We start from the raw sequence: 14,201 nt of genomic DNA on the forward strand, positions 1-14,201 counted from the left end.
AGCGAATCCACTAAAGATTTCGGTCTAGTTCGTTATACGCGAGTTTGGGTTTACTTATTTATTTTGAATTATTTTATATCGAATGGCCAGATCTATCGAACCAATTTTTGGGCATTAAGCATGTTTTCATTGCATCCTGGCTGAACTATAGCGGAGGCATTTTATACCTCTCTTCACAGTAAAATCCACATAGAACGGGACAGATGTTACAGAATGGACGCGTGCATAGCTCAAGTTCCTGTATCCACGTTCTTTTCCAGTTGCAAAATATTTGTAGCCCAGCTCCTTATGTGTGGACCAGACTATTTCCAAAGTTGCCCGGTGCTATAAAGGTCCAAGCACGCATGAACATAGTCTCAGCAATACGCAGATAAGCCTAGTTACACCTCATCTTCGATAACAACGCATTTGGCTCGCCCTTCGATCCGCGATTACATGCAACGCGTATTATACCATGGCTTATAGTTTAACGTTTTCGTGATAGGCAGCATACTTCTCTCTATTATGGGGGGGTGGGGGGGGGGGGGCAGGGGGAGGGGAAGACAAAAAAAAACTGTGATTCGAGTAGGTAAGTACATTGTTATAACAAGTTCTTCTTTTACTTTGTTACCGCCAAAGAAAGAGGTGTTTCCGGTTATCACAAGAATAAAACAGAACTATGCATTAGCGCGCTGCAGTACCATTACAGCGGAGCGGATATTCAGCCGCGGTGACTTTCGTTCTGTTCACGTGAACAAAAGAACAAACACCTTGTTCTTGTAATCAACAAAATGACGCAAGCACATGGCGCACAGCCAGAGTTTTCTGATCTTCGTTCCCATAGTGTACAGAAAAACTCGACAAAGTGCAGTACAGAGAAAATTGACGTTGTAGCAAAGGGAAGAAAATAAATATATTTTATAGTCGCATGGAAGGAATATTAATTCAGATTCAAGTAGGAAATGCCTCCTGAACCGCTACTTCAGGCTACTATTGAATTACGGCTGACTACAGAGGGACATGAGCCCGGGTTTTGGGGATTTATTTTTTAGAAAGAAGCACAGTGTAGCTTATTGTAGAAAAAAAAATCAAGAAAGAGCAAGGCGCGCTTTCAGCAAATATTCATTAGCAGGGTTATACGACAATATGACGAAATTAATTTATTTTAGTTCCGTAAAACGTGGTCTATTGCTTTTTTTTTACACTTTTAATAATATTGCATGATAATTATAATTGTCTTAAGTCCTATAATACGCATAAACATTCCAAGTTTCTATGTTCTATTGTTCAGGGAAGGCTTGTAGATCGTGAGTTCGTGGAAGGAGCCTTCGGCATGCGTGCAAATCGAACTCGGGAAAGGAAATGGAAACACCGACTCATCAGGAACGATCGACTGTCGGCGGTCTTCCATCCAGAAATTCAGAAACTAAAGAAAAACAATACGAGACGGATATCACGTGGTTGAGTGTCGTGCTGAAAGCCGCACGAAGCATCCCCGTCGATCGTTACGCTATGCGAAACGCTGTCGTCCGAGAAGTTTGCTTACCGCGTGAAGAACCAGGGACCCAAGCGTTCCGCCGATGTCCCGCGCTGTCGCCTGCGGTCGCGTCCTCTTGCACCACGCCCTCCGGAGCGGCTGCGACGGCTCGCTACGTTCCCCAGGTCTCAGCCGGCAACTTTATGACCTGCGACCTTGGCCGCGGTCGCCACAGTGTCCCATATACTCCTTTTTTTCTTTTTTATCGGTAGCACAAAGTTTAGGGTGCGCGAATGCAAACAACTAAGTCGTCGGCCTCCTCACAACTTGGGATCAAAGCGGTTCCAGCACCCCCTGGAGACGGGCATCACTTCGCCTCTTTCGCGACCCGTCAAAGTGGCGACGAGCTGCTAAACGAGAAGAAAAGGGGGAGGAGAAGGCGAGAAGATAGGTCGTTTCATGCAGCTTTACGACTCCGATTACAACACGAAGCGAACCTCTGGAACAACGTCGTAGCTCGGCCTCCTGTTTTCTGATAAGGGACTTCTCGGCCTAAGTGTGCAGTCAGTATAGGGATGATTGCAGTGGCCCCCTGCACTGCAGCTATGCGAAAGCCCCACAGTGCCGCGAATAGGCCCTCGAAAGAAAAACAAAAGCTTTAACGGCATGTGACATCGTCCGAGAACGCAACAAAAGCTATGGGAAGTCGTCGCCAGTATCGTGCGTTGTAGGTCATTGTCGGTTGCATTTGAACTCCGTTGAGATTACTCGCCGCGGTGTGTTGGCGGCATTGGCTTTGCGCTGCTAAGAACGAGGTCGTGGGTTCGGTTCCCAACCGCGGCGGCCCTATTTCAATGAAGGTAGAATACAAAGATCCGAGGACACCTAAGCACTCCTCGTGAGTTGTGAATGCGAAAGCATTAATGTCCAATATAGCGCCGCTGAGCGGTCCTTCGAGTTGAGGCCGTTTCACATGATGCGATTTTCATCCCACCGGAAGTGCGATTTCCGTCGCATGCGACGAAAATCGCAGTCGCAATGCAGACTCTGCGATCTTCGGCTGCGACCAACCGGTTGGTCGCAGCGTCGCTACGTCGCAGCGATCGCTGCGATTTTCCGTCGAAATTGCGCTATTTCGCGGTCTGTTTTCGGAAAATGGCGTCTCGGTCAACAAGTGCGATGCGCGCGGAGTTGGATTGATGAATCCAGTACGTACGCGAAGGGAGAACAAAAAACTTGTGCCGCAGATCCCATTCTCCCATTCCTATGCGTTCGTTGACGCGCTACGTTGCAAACGAAGTGCATTTTCACCTTTGCTTCATATGCTGTAGACACACCTATGCGAGTTCTCAATACTACGAGATATTCGATCCCCACGAGACGATATGGTCTTTTGGGGTCGTCACAATTTTAATTTGTTGAGCAGCATGCAAAAATCGCGCGTACGGAGCTGTTTAAATAATTGCAACTTCTGCAAGGGCAAATGACAAGGAGCAATGCACCCGAAGTTTCAACGTTGCGCTGAACGCCCGACCATTTAGATGCATTCTTTTCCTGTCGGTTTTCCACACGCGTAAACTTCCCGATGCATCTTGAAAGGTTATCTTGCCTAACTTGATTATTAAATCTGACATGCCAAGCGTGCAGGCTATCGTAATGAATTTTCTACGACAGCATATTTAACTCCATGGCTTGAATAAATAGAGTCAATTTGTTAGCGAATGCTCCATGCACGTTAATTGTATCTCCTCTGATGGATATTTTTTTTCTACGCAGAAACCAATAAACCTTGAATATATTGCGGACTTTTTATCCTATTTAGGCAGAGCGACACATAGAAGGCACATGAGACAACACACAGCGCTGAACAACCAGCTGCGAACAGCTGTTTGCGTACGTCATGCATAGGAATCGCCGTTGCGCACTCCAAATCAAATTTAAACTTCAAAACGTTTTTAAATTACAAAGCACGTGCACGTATTATTTGGTCCTAATAACGAGAGGTCAATTATCTTATAACGCGCATGTCTTTTTCATTACATTAAAAGAATTATGCGGCGTGTGCGACAAAACCTGGCAGCAAGCAACCCTATAGGCGTCGCATCAGTCGGATTGTTGAAATCGCAACCGTGTGAATTGAGCTCCATAAAAATCGCATTGCGGCGCATGCGACCGCACCGATTTTTTTTTTCGCTCCAGTCGCAGCCTGTGAAACAGCCTTTATGAACTCCTCGGGGGCAAGTGAGCGCGTCGATACGCTTGGCGCGTTTTGATTTGGCCTTGCCGAGGCGAATTAGCACGCGCGGATAACACAGGCTTCTGAGAGCGAGGGCAACGTGGCGTCGCGGCGATTCCCTCTCCCCTCACGCAATACCGCGACAGCAAGTGTTCCCTTTCGCCAGCTCTGCTCCGTCGAGGCCCGAGCCAGCAAGCTCAAGCCAGCGCAACTCGTGACGTGGCGTCGCAGTCAATGGCAAGTTTCGCTGCTACAGACGACGCCGGTGTTTTCGCTCAATGAGCCATTTGATGCTTTCGCATCAAAACGTCCTTGTACTTATACATTTGCAAAAGAAAAATTGTGCAGATGGCAACCACTGTGGGAATAAACGTTACGTGAAATATTTTTGCAGGAAGATGCCTATCCCGGAAAACTGAGTTGCGCTAGAACTACAAGGACGTATATATGAACGACAACACACTGCTCCGTGTGTTGCCGTACTTTCAACGTCCGTCCCTATCCCTTCAGCGCTACTCGATTTCCCGCTATGATCCACCAACTAGCTGGAATTACTTCCCTGGTTATCTAGCATAATATGTGGTTTCTGCAGTGCATTACCAGATAAACGAACATGCTCGTGTAAGGCGGCCAATTGTGTGTGCGCAACGCGATTGGGACAAACACGTATGCGTATTACGTGGGTCTCGACTGCAAGAGAGCCCAAGTGCTCTTTGGCAGAATTCTGCCGAGTGGAACTCCTGTACAAACACGACTGCCTCTAACTTTTCAATACAAACGTGCCTGCTTACTGCAGCCAGTCAAAAGTTATTATTCAATGCTTGTTAATTGGACTGCTAATAGCGAAATTATCATCTCATTTTGTGTCCCCCTCGCCACATGAACCCCACTGTAGAGGTGGTCTTCACGTACATCTCATCGCATAACTTAAAAAAAAAAAACCTGTCAACTCAACTTTGCTCCCCCAGTATAGCGCAAAAATTTTGCGAATACGGGCCCAGCTTCTGTAGACCCCTGCCCACAATAATAGACGTTTCAAAGAAGTCTTGACACCTAAACAAACATTAATGTACATGTCAAGAAGCTCACTCTTTTCGGCGATGGTGTTCCGATAAAGCAGTAACGCACGCACTTTCCTTTTGATCCACAATCAACCTGCCTAATTTCAGGATGGTAAGCACTATCGGTTCCCCATTCAACATGCCATTCGTGCGCTATAGAACTGTTCATTGGAACATGCGCAGTTCAATGGTGATGCGAAAATATTAGCGAATTTCGTTGGCTAACGACACAGTTCTCGCAACCGAAAGGCTCTGTGAAAACTGTTACTGAGCCAAAAAGCACGCTATATCACTGCGTTCCCTTATCCCTGAAGTATACACAAGAAAGAAGAACAATCAGAAAGTATGCTTGTGTTTATGACGAGAATGGTGGCGCACTGTTAACAACACGGGCGATGGAGACGGCATGGATAGACGCACGCATCCAACTAGTTTATTTCCGGAAGAAAACAGACATTACAGATTTACAGCACATTCGAAGAGAGGCAAGAATGACGAACACCCGCCAGATCTGGAGAATTCTGGTCAAACACATGCACCACCTAGCCCAAAAACGTGTTTCTTTATGCGTTTTGTTCCTTGCCGATTACGAAGATCATAAACGCAACGAACAAGTATGTGGCTTTACTCCGAAGTGAAGAAACAGTAGTGTGTCACTTACGCCTGGGCATTACATTAATCGATGCATAATCATTCATGACTGGAACGCCGAATGCAATGCATGTGGTGACGAAGACACTCTAGAACACCTTCGATGCTATATACTACCCATCCTTCGAAAATAAAATATCCCCCCCCCCCCCCCCTAAACCAATTTGGCGGAAGCCATTTCTCTTTGAACAAGATCTTCGGACAATGGCATTTCATATCACAGCTGCAGAAGACCACAAAAGCACTGCTGCAATTTCTGCAGGCAACCGTACGGAGCGACAGTCCGTGGTACAGAATAGAGAACTTTCACTACGACAGCGAAAATCAATACTGAACTTTCTCCCCTCCTCGTAATATTTCCCTGCCCTCTTCTCAACACCCAGTGCAGGGTAGCCAACCGGACTCAGTCTCGGTTAACCTCCCTGCCTTTCATTTATCCTTCCCTCTCTCTCTCTCTCTCTCTCCCCGCATAACTCACTTTATCGTTGGCTATGCCGACCCCAACCTGAAAGTATCTGCTGTCACAGAGATCTCGGGACTGCCCTCGCTCCAGCCGACACTGTTGCCGCGGAGGCTCGGCTGCTTTTAGATCAACTCACTCACGACTCAACCTTGGCATTTCTGAATGTAGGACGGTCGTTCAAACGCGGCGTTCCAATGCGTGCGACAGCTGTAAACAACTAGGCGCATCGCCTCGCTTCGAACCATTGCACCGGGGAGAAAATAAGGAAGGGAAAGAAATAAAGAGTAAAAGCGTCGAGGCTGCCTGTAGCGGTTCTTTGGTCTTGTTCTTCTCGTCATCCCTTTTTCGCGCTCCGGCGGCCCGGTTCGGGCACTGGCGTGGCCGTCGCGGCTGGCCGCGCCTTGACCTCGATGAGCTATATAACTGCCCAACGGTCGACGGTGAAGTCGCGTGTGTCACGTTCTTGTTGTCTTTATTGCCGTCGCTTTACTTTTTCCTCTTCTCTGGCGGCAACACACGCCACGCGCTACGTGCAAATTCCGTCAGCCATTTTCTCTTTCCATACTGCGCGAACGCTTTCTGGGAAACCATTGCGGTGGGACGCATTATACGTAGTTCGCGGTGGATGTCGGCGGCCAGTCCGAAATGACCTAACGTGGACCCGTAATCAGCGTCCACAACTGATTTGTAGTTTACCCTTTCTCGGGAGTCAAATGAGGCCCTGTGGTGACCCTGTCGTGCTCCGTGGTACGGCAGCCACTGTACGGCCAGTCCCTTTGGAGGACCGAGTCTTCTGAGAAAGTGCGTCAGCAAAAAATGCGAGCCAACGTGCGCACAAAAAATTTTTGCACCCTGGAGGGTGCTGATATTCCCCTTTTCTATCACCGGTACACTTAGGGCTGAAAAAAAAACAATTTTACCACGACAGATAGGCTAAATTAAGCTTGCTATGACAGAAGCCGTATAGTTGAAGATTGCGTAATAACTCAGACCACCTGGCCAGCACCTAAATATCAGACACGAGAGGTTGGCTATAAAAGCTGATGTTGTGTAGTTTTCATGTCGAAAGTCGCAGCTATCATATGTTTACTTGCCACTAAAAGTCGCAAAGAGGAAAACATCCTTTGTATCTATCGATGATATCATCTTACCCCTTAAGGGTGAGGGAGTTATCCATGGCAGAAGCCAAGTACCCTTTATACACCTACAAGTGTGTTGAACTCTTTAATGTGTGACAGCCCATGTATGGGACAGCAGGGTTCGTATTCACACGAGGTTATTACGCTAAAACTGTCCGGGCTGGTCGCAGCCAATCGCGATGTTGGACATATTAGCCAAGGCGGCCTGCGAATGGCAAAGAGCACTTAGGAACGAGAAGCTTTGTAAATTCCACCCTAGATTTGCATATATGTCGCCAAAGAAGGTTTGTCGCAATAGCTGGGAAAATAAAGGGTAAACATTTCTGAATTTAGCGTGCGAACCGCTGGGCTGGTACAGGTTTTACGCTCCCCTCTGGACACAGTCAGAGGTTAGAGCGAGAGAGAGAAAATGTTAAATGAAAGGCAGGGAGGTTAACCAGGACTTAGCCCGGTTGGCTACCCTACACTGGGGGAAGGGAGAAGGGGAGGGGAAGATTAGGAGAAGCACTTCGCATGTGAAGTTGTTGTTTATCGAATGATGAGCAAGTTGGAAAGTAGGCCACCCAAGGGTCTGCTATCTCAATAATCAAAAATAAACTCCAGCTACTAAATAATGTATGGAACAAACAAAATAAATAAAACAAAAGAAAAAAGGAAGTAAAAATAGCGGAGGAATCGAGTATCACTTAACCTCGGGTAGCCTCCCTGCTGTACAATATAGACCACGCTATATTGGCGTTGAGTGCCAATATATATTTAAACACCATAGCAATACCAGCTTATACGCCAGACATGAGTTCTGCCATGCGCCGCTGCGATCCGCGATGTAAAAAAAAAAAATCGAATTGAAAGGTCTCCCGGTATCGCACGTATTTTGAAACATTTGCTGAGCAATTTAAGTTTCTTGTGCCAACGTTCATAGTTCTGTGCTTATTTATTCTGCACGCCGAATACAGGGGGCGTATTGATTCTATTCCATCTCTTTTATTATTTTTTTTGTCACGAGTGGCCAATACCGGCGATCGCGTACAGGCATGGCGTCCAGCCAGCCAATGATGACGGGCAAAAATTAAATAAAATTGGAAAGAATCAGTACATAACATGGCCTCTGATCTAAAAGAAAACGCGTACGATTTCATAGTGGTATGAAGTACTGTAATTCCCGTTTGTGGCATTATTTCATGGCCCCTGCTCTAAGGTTCTGCACAGTGCAGGAATCGAACGAGTGTTAAAAATACGAGCAACTTCTCTAAAAGGGCGGAGAAATAATTTAGAATATTTGGCAGTGTTTATCTTAATATCAGCTGCAGTAAACTATCACACACTTATGCGCGAATCGATCGGCACATTACTCGCAGATAAGGTGACAGCGCCTTATCTGCGAGGCGGCAGAGGCAGAGCGACAACAAGCGACGGTGCCTGGAGTGAAGCGAAACGAGCGGTTATGCTTGATTATGTTTCAGTGTATGCATATTAGCCTACGCATTCCATTGAAATGCGCATATAAGCACGTTGCGCTATACTTCGATCTTTCATGTTATGGGCCCCTCAACGGTGGGCCGATGAGTGCACTTAGGATTATGATTTATTACTGTATATAATGTTTAAGTGAACGCACTATTTGTAAAAAGGACATTTCAGCGTTGTACTGGCTTATTATAAACATTGTGTTGAGAAACTTGCTAACGCCTTCCTCACTCACTTGGTCGTAAAAACACATCTTCAGATGTGCTATGCCTTATCACCATATTCCGTTGCTGCCTTGGCTGGCACGAGTCTTCGAATCGCATGGGCCCACTAAGTGACCACCTGGGTCGACGACTTATTGCATGCTATGGAACCCGCGGCGAAGTAATAGAACGACCTGCGCGTTCGAGCTCTATTAAACGGAAAAAATACTGAACTCGTGCACGCAATGCATTTGTCCCGAAAAGGGCGTGGCCGACCCTATCCGGCGCCACCCGCGTTGTCAAGTGACGGAGAAGACAAAGCGATATACTGCGCAGGCGCCGGCGGCGCGATCCTTCCGTGTGACGCGAACAAGCATATATAAACTTTCCTCGGCCTGAATGCATTTTGTGCCGATTACACGTTGACGCCTGGCCCGAAAGTGGGCTGTTTGCAAGCACACGCAATACATTGGTGGAAGTTATCTTTGAGGGGGAGGGGAAAACGCCCCGCCCGTGAGCGCGTTCATTACTCAGCGCGGCTCGCTTGGATAGAGGATTGAGCAGCGGCTCTTTTGTCTACGCGGGCATTAAGCGCGCTGGAAACGTGCCGCTGTCAAGCCGCTGTGGACACGCCGCGTCATGAGGGAGATTGATTCCTGCAGTGCAGGTATGCGTCGATCGGTGTCGATTTGTTTGGAAAAGGCACGCCCGTACTCTCTCGCTTTTTTTTCTTCTTTTTTAAATCTGGTTGTTCCTGCGCATGTCGATGATTTATAAGTTGAGAGTAAACAACGACGGGCGACGCGGCGAACCTTTTCGTACGAAACTAATCGAACGGAAAGCCAAGGCGTTCTTACGTTGACGTGTTCGATCGCCCGTGTAGTGCAGCACACGCCCCTTGCTGTATGGTTTTGGGCACGCATTCACAAAACGGTTCTTACGCTGGAACAATTCGTCAGAGCATATGCCAGCCAGTCGTGAAATGGGACATATTGTCGAGGAAGGCATCCGGCCAAGGAAAAAAGTCGCAGTTTCGCCCGAAAAGCGAAGCATCGATTGCGATAGCAAATTAGTGGACAACTATACGAAGTAAGGATAGTAGTTTTATCGGCCGTACAAACTTGTAAACATAGGCATAATAACTAAGTGAACAAGCATGGTGTCTCGCGCGCACAAGAAAACATGAACACCTCTCACTCGATGACCGCGGAAACTCGCTGTCACAACGCTAGAGTGAGGAAGCGCGGCAGCAGCAGTGAGCGAATTGACCTTCGTGTTGCGTCTCGCATCAACGCGAACTAAGCCGCGAAGAGCACGGCGGATCGACAGTGTCCCCGGCGCAGATGGCTTTCAAGATACAGTAGCCTGTACGGGTGCGCGCAGCCGCCGGGGCCGCCCGGAGTTCTTAAGAATGAATTTCTATGGAAGAACTAGAAGCTGCGCTGGCTTTGTGCAGGCGTTCTTCAGCGCCAGGACCTGACGGCATTACGTACTGTGCCCTGCGCAACCTAGGAGACCAAGCTGGGAAGGCACTCTTGCTCCTATACACGACTCCTGGCAGACGGGTACGGTTCCGCAGGAATGGAAGTCAAGTCGCCTCATTCCACTTCTCAAAGCTGGCAAGTCGCCTGTGGACATTTCCTCATACCGTCCGATCGCACTTGCCAGCTGTGTCTGAAAAACAATGGAAATCTATCCAGACGCTATGGCCGTATTCAGGCGTGGCCGTTCGTCAACAGACAACGTTGTTGACTTGGGAACATTTCCGGAACACCAGAAGGCCTGTAAACGACTATCTCCTGCTCCGTTTCTAGACGTTAAAGGGGCTTACGATAATGTCACCCATGAAGCCATCCTCGGCGCGTTAGAAGCAGTAGGACTTGGTGGCAAAATATATATGTGGGCGTGCAGCTACTTACAGAGAAGATCATTCTACGTGCACACTGAAAATGGCCCGACATCCGAGCATTACGGTAGCCGAGGAGTGCCTCAAGGCGGTGTGCTTAGCCCAACGCTTTTCAATCTAACCCTCATTGGATTAGTTGACAACCTGCCAAGCACCGTACGACTTTCCATCTATGCGGACGACATCTGCATTCGGGCATCAGGTGTAATACGACTTCAGCTTCGCGCTCGGCTTCAGAAGGCAGCCACAATGACATCTTGCTACCTTCGTCTACAAGGACTTGAAATTTCATGTGGGAAGTGCGCAATGGTGGCATTCACCAGGAAGCCAATGTCTGCTTATACGGCATATCAATTAACGGACAACTTATACCATACAGCAGAAGTCACAGGTTCTTGGGAGTCGTAATTGACAGAGACCTGGGGCAGTATTCTGTAAGAGTCTACCTAGTGGACTGTCCATTTCGGCGACCGTTGATTCACTGCTGCTTGACGTGCAGGAAGGAGACTGGCTGGCACATTCCTGCGCGTCAAGCAGCAGCGAATCAACGGTCGCCGAAATGGACAGTCCACTAGGTAGACTCATACAGAATACCGTCCCTGTCCTGGACTCCGCACGTGAATTACGTGAAAAAGCAGCTGACTGCTGTCACCTGTTCAGGTTCCTTGCAGGAAAAGGTTGGGGAGTGTCTATACACGCTATGTTACAGCTGTACATGGTATTGTTCGTTGGATTCCTGCGGTACAGCATGCCTGCAATATCCAACACCTGCAAGACTAACCTGCGTACGATTCAGAGCATTCAAACCCAAGCTCTTAAGATATGTCTTGGCTTACCACGCAGTGCGTCAATGGCTGAAACCATTGCCATTGCCCCGGATTACGCAATCACGACGCACATTACCGTTGAGACAATGCGTACGCATCTCAGACACTATGCTAGGACCCCTTCTCATCACCTGGCGAGCCTCACTGTTAAAAGGCCCTGCTCGACATATAGCGCTACTGTCAGTGCACATCGTGCATCGTTTACTGCAGGGTACGCACCTGCGGCCTAAGCCAGTGTTTCCTCCGTGGTGTTTGAGCCATCCACAAGTACATATGATTTCGCAGGCAGCTTTTATTCAGGTTTAGCCCGCATCCTCTAATTCAGTAACAAGACAGCTTACTGAAAATTACTTCATGTTTGACTGAATCGAAGGCGCTTTCTTCGAAAATATTGCCACTGTGTACATCTATTGTTCGATATCTTTTTTAAATTATTAGTTCCTTTGTTGCAGTAGGGGTAGCTTAGTTAACTGATCCTATTGGAAATGTAGCAGTATTGGGGAAATTACTTCTTGCTTTTTTTTTCAAAAACCTGAGTGCAGTACACGTTCAAATATTTTAGTAAACAATGCTCGGTACGGATATTGGCCAATGGTTGTTAAAGTCTCGAATTCACACTCGAATTCGGTCAAGCGGGGTATTGTTAACCTATGTATCTTAATGCTGTTCAGTAATATTTGCAGTCATTCTCCAGAGTAGTCTACGAGAATAAGAAGCTCGTCTAATGGCGGCAGGCTACCCAACGCAGGCGCTGATCTCAGTCGCAACTAACGCATTAAAGACAGCGCGGAACCCAGATGGCGGCCCTGCGAATGCATCCAGGATTCTGATCAGGAACACGCAGAAGCTGGCGGTCATTCCGTATCTACACAAGGTGTCGCATGGGCTGAGAAAGGTGACGAGTCAGGTCGGCGTGAAAGTGATATTTTTTTTTTTTTGGCATCCGAAAACCTAAACCGTCCGTGTTAGCTAACTGATCCTGGCCATAAAAAAGCCCGAGAGGTTGCCGGAAGAAGCACGAGGCCCCCTTCATTCTTTGCACAGAAGGAATGATTTACAGTGCACCCCCATCATGTGACCCAAACTACATCGGCCACAGAATTCGATGCGTAAATTAACGGTTAAGAAAGCTAGTACAAGCAAAATGTTGCGCGTTACAGAGACGGGCACATGTCAACACATCCAATGACTATGGTTGCTTCCCGCTTTCTTTCAAACTGCAGCATAGTCAGTTCCTACAAAGATCAATGTACGCGATAATGTATAAAGGCAAAAGCCATAATCAGCCAATGTTCCAAGTGCGTCAGTACACCACCATTCTTGTCGTGAGAAAAGGAACGTTGTTTTTTTATACTCAGCAGTAACAGGTACACAGGGCCCGTCACGTGGTCTTACGATGATGTATATATTAGCACGTCAAATCTGCAATAAACATGAATTGCTAAAGCGATCCCGTATGTGTCTTAATGTACCTCACTCTCTCCCTTCTTTCTATTTTCCTTTTCACTTTCCCCTGCGTAAGGTAGCCAACCAGACTCCTGCCTGGTCAACATCCCTGCGTTCTTTTTTCATCTCTCTCACTCCCACACTCTGTCCTTGTCTTCAAAGAACACCCCGGAACAGTAACATTTATTGTTCTGTTTTGTATTTCCGGATATACTGTTGATAAGAGTCATACATTCAGCTTATGAGGCCGGCTGATATATCCACAAAAATGATTTCTTTTATTATGTACGTGACCGTAGAAGCACGCTGTTCCCACCATCACTCTTTAATCTCGAGCTGACAGGCCCAGATGTAAAAATGAAGGACGTCTCCAGAGTTCTCGTGCGTACATTGTTTGGAAGAGTGCTGCTTCTGTCCTTGAAACAGAACGATAAATGAGGCCAAGGTGAGTAAAGCGTACATTTCGCGATGCAAACAGTGCTGATCTTCAGATATGGATTATTAAGCAAGTCCATTCACCATTAAGCAAGTCACGCTTCAATAATACCGTCGTCTCACATCTGCATAAACAACAATGAAAGGTCGCTGGCACAGGTAAATATTTGCAATACATTTGAGCTCGAAGCTGTCATTGAATGAAAAGTTCGAAACATGCGTGTTCCCACTATAAAGGTGCGTCTATTAAAACTTATCTCCACTGAAGTATCACCAGTATGCACACAAATCATTCCGTAAGTTTACCGAATTATTTCTTAAAGGACTTATGCATTTACGGTATGATTTACTCATCATTTTCTCGTACACCTCGGAACGCACCTCGGGCCTACACAGAAAGTCAAATGTCGGTTCCGATAGCGGAATGCGGTGGCACACATAAGGCGCAATTGTTTTTTGTACATTCCCTATTCCTTTCATTGAAAAAGTGATTATCATTCGTATTAATAACCTGGCCGATTCGGCTTCCTGGTGAAATCTGACTTGCGTGTTCTTCTTCGACATCTACGAATCACTGTCAAAAGCATATACCAACTTCGCTTTCATAATGGCAATGGAATCACCAATTCAGAGCCTCCACCATCAGTGTTGGTCGCCCGGCACCGCGACCAACACGAACTCGCACACGCCCAGAAAAAGAGAGAGAGAGAGAGAAAGAAAGAAAGCAAGGAAACAGATTGAAAGAAAATAAATAGCGTCAGGTTGCTCCGGTGTAGTAAAAGAACTCTCTGCGCGTAATTGACTGAAGGCTTGACGTGCACAGGTTGCGCCGAATAGAGTGAACTGTGTTCCCTTGAAATGTTTGCGACCTTGGCGATAGAGCTAGCGTTCAGAAAACCGAGAGCACAAGA

At 47.1% G+C, this 14,201-nt stretch overlaps 1 protein-coding gene across 1 annotated transcript in view; it reads right to left on the minus strand.

Moving 5' to 3' along the window:
* LOC119450633 (uncharacterized) overlaps positions 1-1,832 on the minus strand; it is a 317,066-nt gene extending 315,234 nt beyond the window's left edge. The window contains exon 1 of the mRNA XM_037714138.2: positions 1,526-1,832. The gene's annotated coding sequence lies outside the window, so the exon portion shown is untranslated. The remainder of the gene's footprint in view (positions 1-1,525) is intronic.
* Positions 1,833-14,201: the final 12,369 nt, after the last annotated feature.

This window comes from Dermacentor silvarum, chromosome 4, assembly GCF_013339745.2.
Source record: "Dermacentor silvarum isolate Dsil-2018 chromosome 4, BIME_Dsil_1.4, whole genome shotgun sequence".
Classification (NCBI taxonomy): Eukaryota; Metazoa; Arthropoda; class Arachnida; order Ixodida; family Ixodidae; genus Dermacentor; species Dermacentor silvarum.